Raw genomic sequence first — 22342 nt, forward strand, 5'->3', positions numbered from 1 at the left:
TTATGTAGATTTCCCCCATTTCTTCTTCCCTGTAGACACAGCAAAATGCACTCAGCTTCAATAAAATACATTTCAGATTTATGAGAAAAATACAAATGAAATATTAATACTCTGTGAAAAACAATAAGCTCCCCCAACAATACAGCGGATGGTAATATGATAGGAGCAGTTTAGACAAATTTCTAATATGAAATCTCTGTTTGCAACGTGGAACCAGGCAAATTTTTTTGAGCCTCTGATATACGTTTCACCCCCTTCCAGTCCTAACCACTACATGTTTATTTGAAGTGTTTGAATTCATTTACATCCAGTGTTTGGGTCAGCAGCATGGAAACATTCAGTAATACCCTCAACTATGAACAGGCTCCTTGGCAGGCCATGTTTTTTTTTTACTAACTCTTTCCAACAGGCTTCTATTGCTTGTGCTGGATTTTTTTTTTTAACTAACTTTGCGTATTGATCCAACAGCTGCTTTTTAGCTGCCAAGAAGAATGTGCCAAACTGCAAAGACTTTATTTTCTTCAAAAGGCCTCTCATAAGAGGAGAACGACATGAGCAAGACCTGATTAGCCGAACTCTGAGCCACTGCAGTTCATCAGAAATTCTGCTGTGTTTTTGCCAGGGCGTCTTGCGACATCCTGGTACAAAGAGCAGCACACTGATTACAAGGCTTTGAAAGGAAGAGAGGCGGTCAGGGGAGAATAGCTACTTCTGGCACAACACAGCCACTGAAAAGAGACCTCATGCTAGAGCGAGCTCTCAGAATTGGGCTCGAGTCTTTCCTGTGTGTAAGCGTTTGTGTGTGGGGGGCATGTTCTATGTGAGTGTCGACGGGAGAGGAGAAATAGGTAGGAAGAGAAGGAGAGGCAGAGAAAGAAAGGAAGTATTAAAGTAGATGTTTGACTCTGTGGCGTAGCATCCCTGTGCGTTTCCTTTCTGTGCGACAGTGCCAGTAACGTTAACAGGAGTGTCATTAGGAATTCAAAGCATATGCCCTCGTGAGGACGCCCTCTTTCTCTTTCCCCTGTGCTTCACACCGCACACATTATGCACTGTATAAAGTATTTATTGGTCTTTGTCAGACATGGGCTGCATTTTCTTCAGAAGAAACAATCAAAATAAGAATAGAGGCTTCACAGTTTTATTCTTGTGTTTGTGTGTTTAAGGCAGAAGTGACAGTGCAGCTCTCTGCCTCCCTTATATACACATCCCTCTCTATTTAACACTCTCTGTCTCCCATGTATTTGCCTGCTCAATCAGTCATGCGCTCAGGCATTAAAACACACATACACACTGACACATATTAGCACGCATGCACACACACATGCTCCCTCACAGCACCTGCGTGCTTACACTTTGCATTTTAGACGACACATAATTCATCGCCCGAGAGGTAAAAACACATGCTGTGACTTCATCCAGTTGACCTCTTTCTTAAGTAGAAAGCCAGAAAAAGCAGGGGTGACATGTGGACAAAACAGAGATAATCTCATGTACTCACCTAGAACTACAAGCACAGAGTGAAAACACTATATCAACGACACTGTTGTTATTTCCCCCTCCACTATGTAGCATCCCTTTGAAACTACTGACTTTAGTGGTGTGACAAAACCCCAGCCATGGAGTGGTTGTCTCGGTTTCTCTTGCTCTCTTCATCTCTCCCTGGCCCTGGCTCTGCCTGCTCTTTGTTCGCTCTCTTCCTCAGCCTGCAAGTCTTTTTCAGCGGCACAAGCAGAAGAATGGCACATTAAATCTTAATAGGACTGCGTCTGGCCGTGTTGAATTGCAGAGCGTGTTAAGCCGGCGCTTTCCTCCCCCTTGGCACACGCTTGTGGAAGTGGAAAACAATTGAATAAAAGAAACCGCTCCCTCCCTCTGTAGCACAAGTGACTTCGGCTGCCCTGCTGAAGCTATGAGACTGAACCGACTCCAGCTCACAAATAGCATAAGCCCTTACTGTGAAACTGTAACATAAATGACATTAGTCCTTTTCAAAATGCATAGACATACACGGGAAAGTAGGGAAGGGATTTACCTGACCACCCACAATGAAGCTGTTGCTTATGCCCCCTCTCAGTGACAGGTGGGAAATACAGCTAGAAAACTGAGAACTTCCAGGATATTCTTCAAAAAAGGTTTGAGGAGAAAAGTAGCCGGATGAGAAATGTGAATGTTTATCATTTGGAGGTGGTGGAATAAAATGTGAAATTGGGGGGAAAGGGGGTTGGTGGAAAAAACAAAGAGGTGAAGAGAGACAGAGTCGAGGTAGGGAAGAGCCAATCTTAGCAGCCGCAGCAATGTGATTCCAGGCCTGCTTTGTAAGGCAGTCAGAGGTGGTAATTAGCCAGTGATGAGTTGACTGGTTGTGTGTCCAGTGCACATCCTTGCTGGGTGGGGCTGTGGGAGGTAGATAAGGCCAGCAGTGGGCTTATCTCTGAGAAGGACAGGCACCAGGCCTGCCAGGCAAATCCACCCACAGACCAGCCGCATTTTATTAACAACATCATTAATGCCAGACAGGTTATGTGCGGTGGCTCGGAAGAGAGAAAGGAAAAAGTACAAAAAAAAAAAAAAAGAAACAACAAAAAAAAAACAAATAAAGTCTCAATTCCTGCTTGGCCCGGCCAGTCTAAAGTACATAGGCAACGGTTGACGTGTTTTGAAAGCAAGGAGCTTGTGGAGATGTTTACCAGGTAGGCAGCCAACGGAAGGGCACGGAGAGTGAGCTTGGATCTTACCTCTGGGTTTTGCTCACTCTCCTCTGGGTCCCCAGAATTCAAATGATTTTCTTTTTTCTCTTTCAAACGTGGGACTGCTCACCAGAATAATGATGAAGCAGATACAGAGAAACATAACTAGGCACAAAGAAAAGGAAAAAATGTGTTTTAAAAACTTTCTGGACATTCAGGGCTCTGTTTCCTCCTGCTTTGACATATTTAAGAGTTTTTTTTTAATCAATCGCTGAATCCTTAATGTGCAATCAGTTATACGAGAGTTTAATTTATTTGCACCTTTTTAATAATAGGATACATTGTTAATGATATATTACGGTAACATCCCAAAAATTCAAATACCAAACTTAACTTTCCTTACCTTAGGTTGCAAAACTGTGATTACACCTTTCCAGGCGTGTGGTGTGTTATATAGCAAATGAGCCTTCACTCAGTTTAGTTTGATTTTGTCAGCATCAGTGTGAAGAGCGTAACGTGAACAAACACTTGGTTTGTTATCAACACGCTGTATTAGCATATCAAATGCCAGAGAGCTTTCAGTGACATGTTTCCCTCTGATAATTTACACCAGGAGTCGACAGGATGTAACATGGCATCGAGACAAAGAAAAGTTCGCTAATCAGCGTGTACCTCATTCGCAGACAGCTAAAAGAAACATGGTGAGGTTTTTGAATCATGTTGATACTCCCTAATGAAAAGGTCATAGGATTTTGCTTATGTCTGCCTGGAAATGTACTGCACATTGATCCCCACTGGGCTTTTTCCTTAGATGGCTTTTGCCAAACTCGCCAGTAATGGGAGGAAAGGAAGGAGGGCGGTGGAAAGAGTGACCAGTCCGACAGGTTTATGTCTCCCAGCAGGCCGAGCTCCGTGGAGCGGGCCCACAGGAAGGAGCAGAGCCAGCTGTGACGGCATCCTGCTAGCCACTGTGGTTTAGGAACTTTGGGGCTACACTATCGCCGCCTCAACATTTCCCCCTCTCCTCTAGCCCTCTCAGGGGCTGTTTTTGTTGGCCAGGGGGGTAGTGTTTGGGTGGGGGCTGCTGTAGAGCTCTGTGAAAGAGCCACTCCTGTACTTCAGGATACGGTTGAGCCACACACAAGGACAGAGATTCTCAAATATCATGTGAAGTAACGCGTTTGTTCCTTAGTGCTAATTGCCATTTTTCAGACTGGAAGGTGGGTTCATAAATTTAGTTTTATGGGCAGGATGGGTGTCGTTTAAGGCCTCCAAGGCCACCAGCTGGACTGTGCTTTGGCAGAGGGAACATTGTGTGTCGGTACAGAATGTAATAGTTTGACAGTAAAGTCATGCTGTCAGGTAATATAGAGATGTCCTCTTAATGTTAAGAGTAGTGGACAGTAGGGGGTCCAACACCACTGAGAATGTAAAGGTCATCTAATCTATTCCATCTCCAACCTGCCTGGCTGATCGATCATCCTCGAGGAGTCAATCGATTTGATCAGAGAGCCCCTCCTAAGAGATTGCCTCCCAACGAGTGGCTGGGATTTTGTGTACGGCTGAAGAGCGTGCCAGCTTGGTACATGTCCCCGTGATAAACCAAGACATTAAATTCCCTGATTAAATAGTAACTCACCACCTGTGGTAGCCGTTCTCTGAATAAGCCTTGGATTTAAGACAGCAAAGAGCATGTGCAACTCTTACTATCTCTTCATCATGTTATCAGCCTCATTCCATATGCAATGCACGTTCTTTAAAATCTGATCAAGAAAATCCTGCAGGACTGACTGACAGTCAAGAGAGATTGGGCTGTGGTAAACAGAGTGGTAATCTTTATATTAGGGCATTATGTGCTCCCAGTCAAAGCATGATGCATCTTTCTCATCATGAACTTGGTTTGTAGAACATACCCCACAAACAAAGTCAACAGACAAAACCATCGTGTGATTGGATTTTAATCCAATTGCATTATTATTCAGGCCTCCCATTGGCCATTCATTACTCTCACATGGAGCTTGTGTGGGTTGTTATCACCCAATCAGGCTCAAGACTGTATTCTGGAGAGCATGCTTTCGTTTGCATCCTTTAAACCCTGTGAGCCTTCCCTCTCTCCGGGCCCGCCAACGGAATACCTAATTCCAAAGTAAACTGATTGCTCTCTCCAACAAGATTACACTGTGATGATGTTAGCCAAATGAGACTGCTATTCGGATGCAACCAGGGCAGGCAAAGGATGCTTACTGCAAGATGACTGATCAGCATGTTAAGAGAAACAAGGTTGAGGAAAAAAAGGTGGTGGGGGGGATAGAACGAGGGATAGAAATCGAAAGAGTGTGTGAGAGTTGTGCGCGTGGGGGTAAGCAGAAATGTAATTTGCTTCTCACCTCAGGCGACTGGGCTCTGAGGCCAGTAAATATGCAAACAAGCTGAGCCTGGCCATCAATATGAAGACCCTAGATGATTACTAATCTCCACCACAGAAGTAGATTGAGGTCTGCTCTGCAGTGCCATGCAACATGAGGAAAAACAGTGAGTCCAAACAACATCTTAACATCGGCCCATAACATTATTCCCAACTCAGAGTTATGGGTATATCTGACCTTCACTTTGAGATAATATATGCTACTTATGATGTATACCTATGAGCAATAGAGTATTATTATATTTTTACTTGTATTGAAAGTATACATTCATAGGCTGCACAGTGGCACAATGGTTAGTGCTGCTGCCCCACAGGAAGGTCACCAGTCGAATCCCAGTTTGGGTGAGGTGGACCTCTCCGTTTGGAGTTTGCATGTTCTCCTGGTGCATGTGTGGGTTCTCTCTGGATACTCTGGCTTCCTTCCACAGTCCAGAAACATGCCTTGCCTTACCTGTGGGTGTGAGTGTGCACGTAAAAAATTGTCTATCTGTAGTCGACTGGCAACCAGTCCAGGGAGGGATAGGTACCTTTCCCATTTGAACCACTGAGTACCGATGCCCAGTACTTTGGCACTTGGTATTGGTACTCAGCGGTACTACTTTTTAATACTTTTGTGTGTGTTTATGTTATCACAAAGTTTTTCAATTGAGCACATTTATTTCTTGATATATAAACTTGCAATGCTGTGTTCATGTCCAGCATGGAAAATCGTGTACTCATCTACTCCCTCACTGTCACAAGGATGCACTTCGGTACCTAGATATGGTACCATTTGATTTTAACTAAACAAGTACTGAAGGAAATTGGTCCGTACCTATAAATAAATTCAGTACCCATCCTTTGTCTAGGGTGTAGCCAGCCTCTTGCCCTAGGACAGCTGGGATAGGCTCCAGCCACCGCCAACCCTGAAAAGAATAAGCAGTAGAAAATGAATGCATGAATGTATGTAAGTATATTTGTTGGATACGCAGCAAAACTGAGTATGTGGGATGTGCCACTGAAAAAATAGCTAAATCTTCTTTGCCAATGCCAAACAGCTTATTCTGCTGTTGCCCTTGTTTTAAGCTTCTGATCCCCCAGGTAATGCCAATCAAAGGCCCGACTGGCATCTGATTGGCACTTCCTGTGAGCACCTATGAGCATAGTCCCTGGGACAGTGGCCAGTAGGAGTATGCTCTAAGAACAGCATTCCACATTTGACTGATCTGTATAGGGCCCGTTTGATGCGGCAAGCATGAGTTTGTGTTCCACAAAAACAAGTTGAGGCATTATTGGGTGTTCCAAGGAGACCCTCACCCTCTGTACTCTCTTGGTACCTTTAAACCATAGGCTTTCATTGGTATTGGCTGAGAAGTTTTGACAACTTTTCATAGGCCCAATTCATATATTCAGCTCTGCTGATCATCCCACAAATTCATGTTCCCAACAAACGTAGCACCATTAAAACTGGAAATAAACAGGCTTTCTAACAGTTAGTGATTCATTGCCAAGATTTATTAGAACAGAGAAATAATCTACAAAACATAAATTCCCTTTCTTCTTGTGTTATGTTTATACGTTGCATTATTATATTGACTGCATTAATATTGGATGCTAGACTTAGATACTGTTGTTGGCATCAGAACAACCCCAAAATTCATCACTCTTCATCATTCTTTACATATAATTGAGAAACTAATGTCTTAACTTCTCAGTAACTTTGAACCTTGCTCTCAACTCACCCTCAGTCTTTTCATCATGGACAACTCCTTGTCTGATATGAGTTCTTAGACGTGAGGCGCAGTAGTTTACCAGCCCATTGTCATTCCCCATCCGTAATCCGGGATAAAAAAAACCTGTGGGACACGGACCAGGCTGGAGTCATTAGGTGTGTGCGTGGCTTACCCAGACAGCCAGATAAACCAGATGCCTCGGGATGGCCAGGGGTCATCTCTCTGTGAGAACACGCTGTTGATGTCCTTGTTTCTCTCTCCCCTCTCTTTCGCGTGCACTCCTTCTCTCACGCCTCTTCATCATTCCTTCTCCTGCTTTCTTTCCTTTCCCTTGATTGTTCTGCACAGTCAACTCAAACACAGAGGTCCGTGTTGGAGCTTAGCAGTCGAAGAACCTGTCAGCTAAAGGGAAGGGGGGAAAGACAGACAGGGGAGTTGTCTGTGGCCCTAGGTTGAATGCCTGAGGGTGTACTACGTGTGGAGGATAGTTAGTGCAAGAGGATGCACCGCAGTCTGCAGGTGAATCCTCTCATTTTGAGAGTCTTAATGCTTTGGAATCATCACCTCTTGGAGGTGTTATGACTGTGTATTTCAGGAGGGACCTTGATATGGGATTCAGCAAAAGTTGTGTCCTTTTAATTTTTTTTTAAATTGTAAATTCAGCAGGAGGGCCATGTATAAGGAATATATATTCTAAGAATGTCTTCCCAGTCCTAAGCATAATTGACTATTCCTTGTATTTTAGAGTGTGTTTCCAGCATTGAGCGTTACCCTCTGCGGTGAGTGCACAAGGCTTGAGGATGTTTACCTGGCATGGTGCCTGTTGTAGCTGCCCTCCTGTTGAGGAAAAGCAGGTCAGGCTACAGCTTTGTGTTTGTTTGCCTGTGCGTGTGAGCATTTTGGTGGATGTGTATGAGTTTGCAAACGTGTATGTAAAAATGTGTGTGAGAGGGAGCGCTCATTAGGATGGGGAGGGTCAGAGGGCGCGTTACATTCTGCTAGAAACAGAAGCTGCATCTTCAATGTAAGCATTTATTTTTCAGGAGTGAACAGAAGGGCGGATAGGTTGTTCAGTAACTGGACTCTCAATCCAACTGAACCATCCATCTGTTCAGCCATCAATCTTCTCACTTTGTCTTCCTCTGTTCATTTACTCATACAGCCATTTATCCACCCTTGCACAGTGGCCAAAGGGCCATGTCTCTTTGTGGCCCTGATAATCTGGACCAATTTCCTCTGCAATTTATTTCCCAGCCAACCACCCACCTGGTCAAGCAGCATCAGGCTTCTCAAGGTAGAGCCACTCATCCCAGCAAGCCCCTTTCCACCAATCACGTCCTGTTTTTTTTCCTCTGCAAGCCTCAGATCTTTTGTCTTTTGTGTTTTGAAGGTTCAACTGGAGACATGCAAGCCTCCCTTTTTTCCTTACTGTAAACTGCAACATCAGTCAGAAACCAGTGTTTACCCCTGATGTCTTTTACCCTTGCTCCATTTTTCTTGTCGATCATCATCCTCCATTTCTGTCCCTTCCTTTCTGTGCCGCTTCCCTTTCTTTCTCTATCTTTCTCCCTCCCTCCCTCCTTCCATCCTGTCATGGCTCCTCAGTATTCTGCTGCTGTCTTGTGTGGAGTGATTTTGCCCAGACACGTCTGGCTCTGGGTAAAGTGCGGTCCCCAGAGAGCGCGCTCCGCAGCCCCCAGGTCGCCGGCACCATGAATACATTATGATCCCCATTTCCATCCTGTTGCCACGGCAGCACTTTTGGAGCCGCAGGGCGATTAAGACGTGTGCTGTCGATACCGTGATAGAAGCAAAAGTTGGATCTAGGACCTGGCCTTTGATCAGACTCTATCCTCCTGCCTGCTAACGGTGGCTTCGATACAAGAAGACACAGAGATCTTTGGCTTTTTTTATTAGTTTGACAAGCTTACCTGCTGCACATAAGCATACCATGCATCCTCTTGCTCCTTTTCCCACCTCTCTGCTTTATCTCTGTCTTTCCTGCCTGAAACCATTTCCCTCCCTTATTTTCACTTCCGTTGCTCCTCCCCATCACCGCAGTTCAGCTAAGGCAGCATTATACGCAGTCTCTCTCTGTGCTCTCTGATATTCTGCTTTCCTCACAAAGGAAGCAACTCCCTTACCTTTTATTGTTTCCTTTTTTTCTTTGGGGGATGATGTATAAAACATGGTGCCTCAGGTAGAGGATGTTGGGTAGGAAGCCATGTCCCCCTAAATGGCCAGCCGTGTGCATGCGCCTAACACTTCACTGAGCAATCTGTCAACATGTCAGCAACACATGTTTTGTAAAAAGCCTCTGGTGGGAGCCAGGGGAGAAAAGGCACTCCTGCCAGACCAGAGAGGAAATGCTTTTTTCTCCTCTATGCAGTGGATTTTCTATTGCTGGTGCTCAGTCCCACGGGCCCCCCAACACCACCCTCCCCTCCCCCACGCATACACCCGTTGTCTGCACTTCAGAAATTTGAACTGGGGACCCTCGAGGGGGTTTACTGGGAGGGTGGGGGTAGGCTGGGCGGGAGGGGCTCCCTCTTTTTCAGAGCGTATGAAATTGTGAAGGTATATTGTGGCAGGTCCCCAAGCGGTCTTTTCTAATACCTGAGTTTCTGGCGAAGCTGGAAATTACCAGCGGCTCCCCCGAGGGACGGCTTTATCCACACCAGGAAGGGGAGCAGAACTCAGTGGGGAGGTTACTTAATGCATGGCTGAAATAAAAGAATTTCTGAGAGACAGAGGCTGAAAAGCTAGCTTTTTTTCTTTTTACCCCCCTCCCATTCCCTCTCCCTCTCTGTCTTTTCCTCCCCAGTAGTATAGTTTACTACTCTCTGCCTTCTCTTGAAGGGTTCTAGTTTAATAAACTTTCAGAGGATCCTGCTGGTGCAGACAGCTAGACAAATACCCTTGTGTGTTCTCTTTTGTCGGAGATACAGCTTTTTGTTATGTTCTTGCAAATTTGATTTCTCCCTCTGTCTTTCGTTTTCTCTGCCGCCCTCTGTCTCTCTCCCTTTCTGCATTTGTCTTCATCTCCCTCGTCCTCCTCCTCCCGCTTTCTGTCTCCCTCCTCGACGCACACAAACACGCATACACACTGCACACACAAAGTCAAACTCTGTCTCTTGTGGTTGAGTTTATTGTTTGGTCTGTCTCTTCGTTCTCCCCCTCTGTGCTCCCTTTTGTTTTCTGTATGTTTTGTTGTATTGTGCAGAGAGGCTGAGATGCAGATAGAATGCAGACAGTTTGCCCTGGGTGAAGAGAGCGCACGAGCACCCCTTGGTATCTCTTTAAAAAAACACATTCATCTATTTACACAAATGTATAAAAGTCTACCTACTTCTGAAGCACAGAATACTCTGTGTTTTTCCATCAAAAGGATTTAATGAGTAATGTTTGGGGGGCAATTTATCCAGCCCTCTACATGGCCTTATTTTCTATTTACTAAAAGCCAGGATGCCCTTTTCCTTAGTAATCAGCACCTGCATCTCATGTGCATGGATCATTAATCTTGCCTTGTTCATAACCTGAAATAAAACAACATAAAGTCTCATCCCCTCTATGTAATCCTGCTTTTTTCTTCCTCCCTCTCCCTCTCTCACTCTCATTCCCCCTCTACTGTTGGTAAATAATTCAACCTTTTCCCTGTAACAAGTGCTGGCCTTAATAGGGAGCAGTACCTGTAGTTGGGATAAACAAGGCAGCGGGCTTCAGCAGTGAAACAGAGGGATTTGGGCTTCATGAAGGCAGAGGAATAAGTCGTTTCCTCCTGAAAGGCAGAGCAGACTGGCTGACATTAATTAAACCCTATAGGATAAAGGTTATCTGAGGCCCAGCGAAACCAGGGCCGTGCATGCGGGATGTTACGTTTGCCGAATTCTAATCAAGACTTCCTATTAGAGGGGACACGCGTGGGCTCAGGCATGTGTAACATGTTTGGTATGTTTGCACCATTATGTCACAAAACTTGTCTCTCGGGGATTAATGGATGTGAAGGATTGACATAGTAAAAAAGAGCTTTGAAAAATTTTGACCACCCATCTTATCAATCAATCATTTTTTTAATGTAGTGACAAATCACAGCAATGGTTATCTGGTGACACTACAAGTTCAGTTCAAACAGATTCCTAAATTTTGTAACTGGGTTCATAGTCAAAATATCAAAACCTTTTTTAGCTGCTCCTACATTCTTGTTCAGTAGAGCCTCATATGCTTCAATGAAATGAATTAATGTATCTGACAATAAAAAACATTGCCAAATATTAAGTCTACAAGCCAAGAAATTCTCAGTTACACAAAGGAAAAAACCTGCAGCTTTGAAAATTGTACAACACAATAATAACTATAATTTGTTGGCTTTATATTTCGCCAAAGGTTCAGACTTTAACCCTGAACACACTGGGAAAAATCTGCCTTGTAAAAGGCAAAGTGTGAGGTGGTTCACACGTATCCTAAATTAAAAGGGCTAAGGCTAAGAAAGATCAAACAAACACAAAAAGTCTATTTTCCTCCATTCTCAAAAAGCTCACTTTTTATAAATCAAATATTTTCATCCTGTTAGAATCTGTCCTGATTTATTCATAAAACTCCTGCAGATGTTCACATGGGCTGGTTTCATCGGCACTGGTAGCTAGCACTGTAGCTCTTGCAAGGTGCCCGGAACCTGGCTTTAGCTACCCTAGAAAACAGTTTGCGGTAACTCTTGACAAATCTCAATACCTGCTGGAATCCTCATGTAAAAAAAAGCAGTTGTCCACTTCTACATAAACTACACACATTCTCCCTTTCAGTTTACTGTTCGACAAAATGTGAGTGCCCTCAATGTATGTCTTCATTCGAGCATGCTCAGTGCTGCTGTATAGTACTATTTACAAAGACCCAGCATGAATCCAGCATTAAAGAGACAAACTTCCCTTTCGCAGGCAGAAACTTTGAGTGGCTCACACAGTCGCCTGCTGTAACTAGAAGAGCTGGATTCTGAGTAGTTCTTGAAAAGAGAATAAAGTATCTGCTTTATCTTCAGTGTTGTACACAAAATAAAAAAACACTGAGCCGACTTTCTAGAGACCTCCCCAGTGAAAGCATTGTGATGCCCAGCATGCACTGCTTTGGGAGGTGCAGCTCCTCTCTAGATTTCCTCCTATGGTTCACCTGTGACTGAGTCACCTGACCCCAGCTTCAGCATGGTGCTGGGGTGCCAGGGCTCATGTTTTACAAATTACCCAAGGGGGACGTGCGCACCAACTCTGTACCCGTATTTCCTCCCTGTTGTATGCATAGTGCGTGGGATTATGGTCCCACACTCCAACTCCTCCCTCAGACGATGAACCGCCGCAGAGATGGCGCTCACCTCACTAACCTCGGGACAGCCGAGGAAAATATAAATAAAGAAAGCTCTTTCAGATTTGTATGTTTGTGTTTTTGAGCTGAATGCTTGCAGGATAAAGAAAAGTAAGATCAGCACGAATCCTGAGACCAGTGATAATCCTGGACACGTCTTTGCCTCTCCCTCCTCCTGACCTGACGTCTTATTTGCATGCCAAATATAATTAAAGGTCACCTTATTGGTAATATTCTCCTGATGGTTGAAGTAGCAGGGTAAGATAGCCACTGCAGGAGCACAGGAGGACACAGGTTTTTATTACCTTCTCATTGTATGCCGTTTCTATATTAGCTGAACGGTAACATTGGCTCTTTCACAGCCACAGCGTAACAGTAATGTCTTCTCCTTTCATATACAGATAAAGGCTGATGTCCTCTCGTCTACAACAGCCCAGTGAAAAGTAATTAGCTGATATGGATGGTGCTGTCAGAGATAACTGATATTGGGGGAATATTACATTCACTCTCTCCAATGATGATCCCTGAAATGGGTTCATCAGTAAGCTGCACATTCAGATAGATGTGAGATTACCACATATAAGGAGGACGGCTCCTTATTGCTGCAGAAGAGTTGCATATCCCCAGATATGCAGATACAAAACAGTGGTTTTTAAAACAACTACAAATTTGAAAAGCAGTAACTGACGAAAATTGATCTTTTAATTCATTGTGGTGAAGTTGACTAAAGATGTAACGGCACACTGATAGGCTGAGGTTTGCCTCAGATTTGCTTGTGTTGAATGCGTGGTAATGCATATAGGAGAGCTGACACACAGCCTTCCAGGTGTGTAAGTAAATGGTGACTGTAAGACAAGTGCTGGGTTTTAGTAATAAAATAAAAACACAGGAGGAACAGGAAAGTCCTTTGAGGTGCTGGAGTGAGCAGAAAATATTCAAGGGTAAGATAAACCTCAATAATCTAATAAGATAAATTTTAAGGATCTCTCGACTCTGACCCTGAAAGTTTTTCTGCAAGTACGTCAGCATGCAAACTTTTAGCAAAAACAATCTGAGGGAAACTTTTTTTTTTTTCAGCTAATAAATAGATAAACAGGAATAAATCAATGTGAAGTGATGAATGAATAAGTAAAATGCCCTGTAGTCATTTGTCTGGTTGTATTCAGGCCCCATATTCCAGCCCTGTTCTGCAAAAGAAGATGAGGGTTATGGCAGCAAAGAAGCTGCTTCATGTGGTGAGGCATGTTTCAGTGTGTGTGTGTGTGTGTGTGTGTGTGTGTGTGTGTGTGTGTGTGTGTGTGTGTGTGTGTGTGTGTGTGTGTGTGTGTGTGTGTGTGTGTTTTCCTAATACTTAGTTGTATTAAGATATGATGATGAGCTGCCTGGATACCAGCAGAAAACAATGGAAGAGGAAACAAAGCAAACCCCTAAATCTGTCTGCCATTTGCGCTCACATACTGTACACACATGTCATGAGTATTCTGGCACAGTTACTGGGCCAGGGAAGTGCTGGTCTGGGGCCTGGCCCATTCTCCAGAGACAGCCCCCCCTCACACACACTCCCCTCCACCTCCCTTCGCCTCCCTCCTCAACGCCCCCTTCCCCCTTCCTGTGCAGTCTGTGGACACAGTCTGAGGCGACAAGGTTGCACAACAGCCCGCAAAAAACCCTCCACTTTACAAACATGACCATAAAAAACAGCCTGCCATTAAGAATTGGTTTAAGAGGGAAAAATAATTAGGAGGACTGTGATAATTGTGTCAAGAGGGAGCTAGATCAGACGAATTATGGGGAGAACCAGAAAATCTTGCCGTGGCTTTGTTACTTTGCTGTTGGTTCATTTTCGACATTGATCCACCCTTCCATCTGTCATCCTCTTCCTCTGCTCCTTCGTCAACTCTCCATTTCTTTCTCTCTCTCTTTCTTTTCCCCCTTTTTCTTGGATTGAAGAGTGGAGGAGCTTTCTGGCTTTAACAGAGAGGGGATGAAGATGTTTATTCATCTGGAGGGTATTAGAGCCATGATTAAGGAGAGGAGGGAGCAGCGAGGCTGATGCGACGTCTGCATCGCTCGTTCATGGGCCTGCCTGTGGGATTCTGGCCAACACACCAGGAAAACAAGAAATGAAGAAGAATGAAAAAAAACTTGTAGTGAAATTCGATTCTCTCGGGAAAGGACAGAAGTTTGAATTTTAGCCGTCTCACTCGCCTCTCTCATTCTCAGTCTCACTCTCTGTCCTCACAGCTAAGCTAATTATTAATGAATGCGGTTTCTGTTGAACCTTGGAGAGGTGTCAGCGCTGCAGTCACAGAGGGTTAAGAAATCTTGACATTTAAGACAGGGATGCATGAAAATACATCGTCTTGCTTGAGTTGATGCTTGTTTTTCTTCCCCTCCCGCTTTCTCTCTCTCCCTCCAAGATGCATGTTTTCTTCTCCCTCCTGGGCTGTCTGCTGTTGTTTTACCACTGACAAGCCGGGATGGCGTTGAAGAGATATCAAATAGAGCCAGAGCGTATTAATCAGGGGAAGCAGAGGGCACGGGTCAAGAGGCAGGGTCAGGCTTTTCTGATAATGCTAATGCTAAAGCTAACACAAAAAATCTCTGAGTGATTTCTGTCTTCTGCAGAGAGGAAAGGAGGGGTGTTGATATAAGACGTTTTATGGGCATTTGGCAGACCAGCTGCCCTTTTTCAGGATATTCCCAGCGCACGGTAACGTAGATCCAAATGTCTGAAGTTCTCCTAAAAAAGTGAAATCATTTTTATTTGATGTCTCGCCCAAGTTTTATGGGTCACAATAAGTTAGCTTGATTAAAAAAAAGTTGGACTTTTTCTTTTCCAAATTCATTGTGCTGTTGCTCGGTTCTAAGTAATGGATCGCGCTTCTTGGAACTTGCAGAGCAAACCCTATTTTAATGAAGCAACCATACAGTAACTCAGCATATTTCTGTACATACAACAATTTTTCCCTTTCGCGATGATCGCATAAATCACATTTTGGTGTGTAACTAAGAGAAGGGAAATATAAATAAGCATCCCAATAAACTCTGACACAGAAAGGCCCTTTGAATAAAGTGGTAACATCACACTGTAGAGTGCTGCAGCATCCCTCACAGGAGCTGACTGACTGACTGGCTGAAAATCCACAGGGTCTTGCGCCTGGTCTGCTGCAGTGTTAGGGGAACAACACACACACACACACACATATACATACACACACTGTCACATACAGGCTCCCTTGCCTATTGAAGCCCAGCCCAGCCCTGTCCCGCCTGGCCCAGCGCTCCCTCAGAGCCAGTGCAGTGAGGCAGGCGGTGAAGGGGCATGCTGGGGGACAGATTGTCGTCCTCCTCTCTTCCCCCTGGGAGGCTCACTGTGGCTGCTGGTCCAGCCAAGACCTGGGGAACAGCCTCCTTCCTGTTTGTGCTGTAGTCTACCTGAAGTGGTCAACCATCCTTCCTCTCCACACCAGCAGCCGCTCTGTCCAGCAGGGGATGACACCACCAACGCTCTCCCACACACATACACATCCTGAGCACAGCTCTGACCAGCATGCTTTGCAGGAGGTTTAGATCCCATATCATAACCATAACCATACCATAACATATCATATAAATACATACTGTATGACACACTGACCATTTCCAGCATCCCCCTTCACTGTATGACAGTTCCCACATGACAGTGTTTATGCAATCTTCATACATTTATTTATTATGCAGCAGCACTGTGTCACAGAGGTAATGACATGCACACTGCGAAGTCTATTTTGCTTCCAGTGTAATTTCCTTTTTATAATTCAAACACTTCAAATCAAGTAAAATACAACTGAAACAATAAAACATCAACATTAGCCCTTGAGCCCCCCACAGCACCCTGAACAGTAACCTGTAATGAACCTCAAATTCACCTTTCTTGAATAATGGTGTAATTAAATTTCTCCTTTTCATGTTCCCTCATGTCAGTTTCTTTTTTTTTTTTTTCCTTTTTGTCTTTTGAACAAAAGACTTAATTTCAAAAGCAGCAAGATGAAGCACTCATGACAATTTAATTTCTTGTTAACCCTTTGCTTCTCTCACAGTAAAATACATAACAGGAGGGAAGCAGGGCCAAACGGTTTTATACACGCCCCCCGTCTACACGGTTTAGATTTTGGTCTTTATTTGTAGCTTTTGTTCCAATGAAATGCTAATATTCCTACAGCAGTAGAATTTGTTTGTTTGTTTTTTTAACCCCAAATTTGAAAACTATGGAATACTTTGCGATCACATGATTTTTTTAAAGGTATTGTACGATATGTTTAGGGATGGGTACCTTTCACATTTGAAACAATACAGTACTGATGCTCGGTACCTGGCAATCGGTACCGGTACTCAACGGTACCAAGTTTTGGTACTTTTTTGTGTTTATCTGGTAAAAAATATCAATTTGTTTTATAATGAAATATTAAAAAAAATTCAATTTAACAAATTTATTCTTCAGTATATAACCTTGCAATGCTGTGTTCATGTCCAGCATGGAAAATCTCCTACTCTTCCACTCTCTCACAGTCACAAGGATGCATTTAGGTACCTAAACATGGTACCTTTTGGTTTTACATTAATCGATACCCGGTACTTTTGACAGAATTCGGTCGGTACCTATAAAAGTACCTAATTCGGTATCCATCCCTAGATATGTTATACTTCTAGGGTTCAGACTGCAGTTATGGCCTGTTGCATGATGCTAGTTTTTACAGAGTAAGATAAAATTAATTTAGCATAAGGATCCATTATTTCAGAGACATCATTTTGAGATTGTATATCAGTGATATCATTTGTTTTAGTTTGTGAAAAGACATCATTGTAGTAAGAACACATCTCTGTCACAAGTATGAAACCCACTTCTCATTGTGTCTCACTATCATGGAAAAAAAAGGGCCAGTAAAGGATGACTGGCCGCCCTACTTTCCCTCCTCTTGCCTTCCATTTGTCTAACTTTCCTGGGACGCCACTGGGGCACTGTGATTTCTGGGACAGTGACCAAGTGCTCCTGTCTGAGCTGGGGGACGTGGGTAATGTGGACAAAGTAGTTGACAGTTTGCCGCTTCCCCATGGTTGAGAGACAGAGCCATGAGGGCCAAAATAATGGACACGCAGACCACAGAGTCAGGACAGCGCTTGATGTTCCAGCTCTTGGTGTCAGGCCCCTGTGTGAAAAAATCCCTGTTGACTGCAGTTTCCATTCACACACACACACACACACACACACACACAATCCAAGTGTGTGTGAAGAAGTGTGCATGATCTTGCTGCTCAGGCACTGATGAAACCCCAGGAAGTGAATCCTTATTTCATCTACTGTTTTTCCACTTCTGTTCAGTAAAAGATAGCATCCTTGTACGCCGCTGCTGCTCCAGTCGTCTCACACAACCCCTCCCTCTCATCCTCTAGCATAGTGGATTTGATTGATCTGTAGCAAGGGGGGGCAGGGACCTGACATTTCTCAGTGATGTGTAAAAAACATATTGTGTTTGCTCAGAAAAAAACGAGGAAAAGAGAGAGGCAGCATGAGTATAAACACTATACACACACCCCCACGCACACACACACTCACACAGAGAACTATATCTGTGGTTGAATACCTGACAATAAAACTTAGCTCTGTTAAATATCGCTACTTTTGCTAATTTGTGTGAGTTGAAGAGCTGAGCAGCCGCGTGTAGCCACCTGTCACTTTTTTGTCAGCTTCTGGGAATTCGCTGCGTTTCATTCTGACTGGATTTGATGTCTTAAAACAGGGATGTAGCTGGACTACTGTGAGCAAAGCTCAGCACTGGGCCTTGTCCAGCATCTCTGTGTCCTCTGAGCTCTTTGGCCTGAATCAACTGAGTGATTTGTTCATCTGACTGGAATTAGTCCCAAAAAAATCGACCACTACTTCCTCTCTCTGTCAGGGAGACTGGAGTCTTTGCTAATGCAGAAAGTTGTCTCACCACCTCCTCTATTAGATCTTAAGTGGTTGTGTCACAAACAGGGCCGTACATGATAGCGTGTTGTTCAGACACACATCACTATTTGGGCATCAGAACAGAAAAAGCGTCGAGATGACACATGCATTGTCCCATGGGACAGGCTCACTACTTTTCTGAGTAACTGTAAAAAGATCCCCTCTCTGAATATGAAGCAGGGTCACAATGTTACATCAGACAAGTTGTCAGCTTTTTGTTTATTCATTGAATCCCCAATCCCCAATGTGCCACAAATACACTCACACAAACACATCTCTTATGACAACCACTATGAACAGATCTCTGCTACAACATGCAGGAAGATAAGGTTTGGCGGCTGAAAGCATGGCCATGCTTTGCTTCACTGGAATGGCTTTTGAACAAAGTCGAGCTTGCTATAGAAGCGGCAGATGACTGATAGCAAAAAACACTTTTCTGATAAGATAAGGTCCTGGACCTGGATAAGAGTTTGGCTCCCTAAATAGAAGATATGTACTCGGTCGCTGTCAGGCTGCGATAAGCCATCTTGAACTGCTTCCAGGACCTCAGACACAGAGGACTAGACGCCAACAGTGAGACATTCCCAAACCAAGGTCCCTGGAAGCTTTCAGGGGAGTGTTTACTGAATAAAAACAATTGAATAACAAAAAAGTGTTCAGAAAGGACTACCAAACATTCAGCTTTTGGCAGCACTTTACAAAAATGTCAAGTTGTTTGTTTTTTCAATGTTTTTTTAAAGCAATTTGAAAAGATGTCAGCCAGCATTTTTAACTGTATTTCCTTTTTAATATTAGGGATAAAAATGACTTAACAATACTAAAATATGATGTGGCTGGGAAGTGTCATTATCGACTGACATAAAAGATTTGTGAACATCTGAAATACTACTTTCTGTAAATCAAGTGCAGTTTAAAAGTTGTCTCTTAAGCTGAATGTATTTGTGTTTGAGGGTATCTGTGTCATGTATGAGGCTGTAAAAAGACATGTTTCTTTTCTTTTTTTAAAGCAACACATAAGAATGTGAAAGAGAACAGCGGATAGAAATGGGAAACTGGGGGTAGAGATATCGAACCTTGAGGACTAGACCTTTAACTTTACCTGTAACCTGTATTTGCTTCTACCATTTTTTCTATATTCAGCAGACAGTTTATTTTTCCTAATTTATTATCAAAGAAAATGTTCTCCCAAATAGAGTTTCATTGGAAGAAGAATGTTCAGTGATATCATCCTATCAGTCTTAAATACATTTGTTAAAATATTTGATTTTTCCACTTATGAGCTCAAACGCTGCTCATTACAGAATCATTCTAAAAATCAGTAACCCTGTTTCTTGACCAAACTGTGATAAAGTGTGTTTGTATCAAAGAATACAAATGCAATAATTCTTCTTAAATCATGTGCACCTTTTGGCATTTAAAATTTAGAGACAATATGGATTAAAGCCCAAAGGGAAAGCAGTGTCATCAGGAAAATTAATGACCTGCTCTCTTAAAAAATATACTCGTATCTTGCTAATTCTTAAACACATTAATTGCATTAATCAGGGCACTCTTTGGGGGTTATAAAACTAAGCTGCTGTGAAGAGGAACAGCAAACTTACCTGTTCCCAGCATTACGGATATTATTTGAACAGTAGTATTTACTCTGGGAAAGGGTGCTAAAAATGAACATAGAGGAAGTGGTGCACAAAGAGTAGCTCAGAGTGGCTAAGAGGAAACTGAGACCTGCGTGTGAAGGAGGAATTTTAGTGGTTACAGTTCATGAAAAAAATGCACTGATTTATATAAAGCTGTTTTAAAGTTGTTTATAAACTTTATATATATGGATTCTTGGGGCTTGACAGGCAGGACTTTTTTCTTATTTGTAAGTTTTTATATACTGTAGCTTAGGGGTATATTTATATCTCTCTAGTAAATATGGCTGTGGAACATTTTATGCCATTCCCTATAGAAGCACTTATAATGGGGTTGTTTTGTTCCATATAGGAGACATTTAAAAAGAAAAAAAGAGGAAAGGGGTAGGGACAGAACTCCCAGAGAGGGACAGGCCTTAAGATGGAGGTCTTCCTCCCAGGACGTGACAGGCTGTTGGCTGGAGGATGCTCAGGAAGGCCTTGGCAGACCAACAAAGACAGCCCTTCAGCTGCAGGGTGTAGTTTTTCAGGCCCCAGCATCCCCTTTGGCAGCAGCACAGAGAGTGCTGGCGTGCACAGGCCCCCGGCCCGAGAGACAGGGAAGTAAGGCCCGCTCTTTTATTTACTCAGGCTGCTGCTGAGGCCTGGGCATTTCTTGTCTGGGTGAAGAAGGAAAAAAACAAGTCTCTCTCTCTCTTTCCTCTTGAGGTCTCCTGAGGAAGATTGCTCTTTCATCTATAGTTGTTCACACACTTGTTTCGGCCATTGCGCTTCTGTATCCTTCTATTCCATGTGTACATGTGTGCTTTCACATTTATGTTTTTCGGTACCTTGTTATTGTGCAACGTGTGTTCTCTTATGCTGACGTGTCTTTATATGTGTGTGAGAGGCAGCGACAGAGAGTAAAACTAACAAGTTTGACAACGTTGGACAATAGAAACAGGAATTTACAGTTTTATCCCTGAGTTCCACAAATGAAATGTGATACCAGTTTTGTTGAGTTTTTTTTTTTTATTCAGCATTTTAGTGCCCAACACAGCAAGACGGACACTCTAGCCACTTTAGGCAACATGTGAAAACTTGTGTTTCTCAGGCTAGGATGATAAATTGTTTGGAAGTGAATAGATAAAACTTAAAAGCAAACTGATCTTAAATGTTGTAAAGTATACTATTGTTTTCTTATACAGCAGCTTTCAGAATCTATTAGCATAGGTTTCATTTCATCTTGACGTGTCTATTCTACTAAAACTCAAGCAATGTTTGTGCCTCCCACATGTCCCCCAAAGATATGACTTTATGCATGTGTGTTATAGAGTAAAAGCACTAAATAAATAATATACATCTAGTAAACAAATCAAAAAAAAGGAATGAGGTTGTCCTGGCAGCTCAGTAATGTCTCAAGGCAAAGACGTCCTCATTTAAGACAGTGGAATTTAATTTAGCCTCGCATACAGGCCCATTTATTTGTTTGTTTTATACTATTGTCTCGAAGCCAATATGTTTGACTGTAAGGCATCGGCTGGGGTCATTCTTCTTGCACTGTCTTCTTCTCCTGTACCCTGGGAGGCAGTATGAGAGAGGGCAGATCCGCCCCCTCTGTGGAGGAGGGCATAGCACTGAGTCACCCAGCCTCCCTCAAACCAGAGAGAGATGGAGAGAAAACATTGAGACATGTACGATAGATAAAGCAAGTAAATCAGCAAGGTTTGCTCCTTGAGTGAGATGTGTGTGTGTGCGTGTGTGTGCGGAGTGGGCGCCTTGCCAGGGGTGGGAGGTTTCCGGGAGGGCCTCGGTGTGGAGGTGGGCTCTCAATGTGCCGCTTTCAGCAGTTTGGAGGGGCAAGGGAATGGCCTCCGACCCCATCTGTTTCCTGAAGATAGGCCTGATGGGGGTAAGTGCTCAGAGAGGGCATGATATCCTGACAAAGGGCAGATCTCCCAGCAAAAACAACAGAAAGTGGGGGAGAGAGAGAGACTCAGATTTGTCAGCTGTAAGGGAGTACAGAGGTTGGATCCTGGAAAGAGCTCGTGCTTTTCCTCAGTCCCTCTCATAAATCTTTGCAGTTTCCTCTTGTTTTTCCCATTCCAAGTTATGGCCTTTTGACACAGTTTTTTTCTCTGAAGGGGTTGGGATTACGTTGTTTTATTTAGGTAAGGAAGTTCACAGCACTTAGGATTCGGCAGCGGGAAGAAGTGGTCTGTCACCTTTTGAACTTGAGGAAAGTGGTGTTCTGTGTTTTCCATTCATATCACTGTACGGTGAACCATCCGAATGGAATGTCGGCAAAGAAGATTTGAATAGGGACACATTAAAGTTATTGTAAAACGAATGGGGTCTCCATTGTCAGTTGACTGGTGTTCCTTGATCATTCTCTGCACCTGCTTGTCCTTGAGTGAGATCATTAGCTGCTTGGTTGTCTTCCCCTATCCATTTCCCTGTCCTCCTTTCCCCCTCCTTGCCCCCCTGAATCAGCACGTGGCACATTCATACATTCAGTATCACTTGCCTCATGGCTGTCCACAGATCTCACCAACAAATATGAT

The 22342-nt window shown here is 43.5% G+C and overlaps 1 protein-coding gene across 5 annotated transcripts in view; it reads left to right on the plus strand.

Moving 5' to 3' along the window:
* LOC141804132 (zinc finger protein 521-like) overlaps positions 1–22342 on the plus strand; it is a 96159-nt gene that overhangs the window by 19577 nt on the left and 54240 nt on the right. The gene's annotated exons all lie outside the window — the stretch shown is intronic.

The sequence above is a fragment of the Halichoeres trimaculatus genome, unplaced genomic scaffold (assembly GCF_033239565.1).
Source record: "Halichoeres trimaculatus isolate MK-OKI-2021-1 unplaced genomic scaffold, fHalTri1.1 fHalTri1_scaffold_15, whole genome shotgun sequence".
Taxonomy (NCBI): domain Eukaryota; kingdom Metazoa; phylum Chordata; class Actinopteri; order Labriformes; family Labridae; genus Halichoeres; species Halichoeres trimaculatus.